The sequence below is a fragment of the Dinoponera quadriceps genome, unplaced genomic scaffold, assembly GCF_001313825.1.
Source record: "Dinoponera quadriceps isolate SergipeBrazil2010 unplaced genomic scaffold, ASM131382v1 scaffold1007, whole genome shotgun sequence".
Classification (NCBI taxonomy): Eukaryota; Metazoa; Arthropoda; class Insecta; order Hymenoptera; family Formicidae; genus Dinoponera; species Dinoponera quadriceps.
This window is the reverse complement of record NW_014555084.1, coordinates 1-2,117: the sequence shown is the minus strand read 5'-3', so window position 1 is coordinate 2,117 and position 2,117 is coordinate 1. Positions and strand designations below refer to the sequence as shown.

At 35.9% G+C, this 2,117-nt stretch overlaps 1 pseudogene; it reads right to left on the bottom strand.

The window, feature by feature from the left end:
- Positions 1-858: 858 nt before the first annotated feature.
- Positions 859-2,068, bottom strand: LOC106742986 (annotated as a pseudogene).
- Positions 2,069-2,117: the final 49 nt, after the last annotated feature.

The following is a 2,117-nucleotide window of genomic DNA, read 5'->3' as shown; positions in this document are numbered from 1 at the left end:
GTACATAAATAATTTTTTTGTAAGAATTATCTCTTGCCCTTATAGATCTGGTGATGATTTCAAAAAAATTACAGTCAAAACATTATATATCCTTTTACATTGGCCCATTTTTTCTACCGTACCACAATTCACAGGCTTTACTGCATTACTACTGTATATTATTTTAATTCTTATATTGTTAAAAGCCACAACTGAGTTAAATGAATAAAAACTGCTACTGATATTACTACAACTGCTCTTAATAATGGCGTAAAGTATACTACTAACAGCAGCGTCTTCGGATTCTCGATACAAAACAAGAGAAGCGCTATCGCGCTGCGCCGTCTTTTTGGCATACGACAAGTGAAGCGCGATAGCGCTTCCCCGGACTCAAACGGTTAACACTATGCCGTCCGCACGTCTAATCTAGATTTTCTTGTGGGGCGCCGGTGGGACTGACTTAAATAATATCGCTTACCGCCGACGGTGTTTCGAGGTTCTTCTTTACTAATTTTATCGTCAGTTCCCATGTCTCAATCCTGTCCCTCTATTTTCTCGAAATTGTGGGGGTATAGATATGTAAATAAGTACAAGATTTTTTTGTATAATATATTTATGTTTATTTTGTTAAATATTTAGTATTTATTTTTTAAATGAAATGAAGAAAAGCAATCTCCGAGGTGAAGCGCAACTCCACAAGATTTATACATTAAATTAGTTCTCCTAATTTTTTTGTTTTTGTTACACACATGACACCTGCGTTTTCGGTTGTTGGTTTCTGAAATACGTATGAGCTGGTGTTCCTTTACGTTGCCGGAAAGTCTGTTGATCGATTGACGACTGGAAGCACGCGATGCACTGGGGATCTCGAAGTTTTCTTCACACTGGTAAATGATCTTTTATCCAAGATTCGCATATTTTCAATAAAAAGTCATGAAAGCAGAGTTTCTTGGGATCTGTATCATAATGTTGCTGCAGTAAGAACGCGTTGTATAGAGCGCAATTGAAGAGACCACTTTCACACCACTTTACACCACTTTCTTTGACCATTTTATGGTTTTCTGGAATATAGGATAATAGCTTAGAAATTGATCAGCGCGATCTACTCCTTTCATATATTTATTGTAATCCAAAATAGATGTTGGTTTTTTAATCGTTCTATTGGTTTTTCGGCATTCTTTTGCTGTGTCAACTAAAGTGCCATTGTGTATAGTAGAAATTGTTTTTATTATTTTCGTCTTCGATGCTCTCCATACTTGCGCGAGTACTGCTCCTCTTCGCTGATATTTGGTTTCAAATACATTTAGTTTGCAGTTTTTCAACTTTGCCGGTAATCCTCTATTCTGCTGCAGCGTTCCACAAACGCGAATTTTCTTGGTAAGCAAATCTTCCGCAAGTTCCACACTGTTATAGTAATTATCCATATACAGGTGATACCATTTTCCAGTAACATTTTCGAATAGTTTTATCACTGTATTCTTTAAAGGTTTTTTAATGCCAGAGTATATTTTGAAACGCGAAATATATCCCGTAACGGAATCACACAGCATCCGGACAAGTATACCGTACTTTGTAATTTTTTTATAAACTTTAAAACTTAATCGCCCACGCCACGGTATCATTCCTTCATCGATAGTAATATTTTGACCAAGATTGAGGTTTTCTTGAAACTTTTTTGTAAAATAATCAATTATATCTTGTACTTTGAACAGTCGGTCGGCATTTTCTGGTATGTTACTATTATCCGAGAAATGTAAAAACGATAATATTTGACGAAATTTGTTGCGGGACATCGTTTTACCAAATATTGGTGTTTCCAAAAGTGGATTTGTCGACCAATAATCGTCAATCCTTGGTTTTTTAACGATTCCCATAAGAATAACTAGTTCAAACCATTTTTTTAGTTCGACTGCCGTAACATTGAAAAATTTTGCGCTTTTTTTATCGGGCTTCCTCTTCGTGTAATTTTGATCGTAGTACCTGTTCGTTTCGGTATTAATAAATTCAAACAAGTCGTTCCCTATAAATAGTTCCACGACATCCTCGATATTGTTTGCATCTCTGGGAAGTATATTAGGACCGGAAGATCCTTCGAAAGCATTATTGTTTCTTGGTAAATCGAAATCTGACCACTCTCT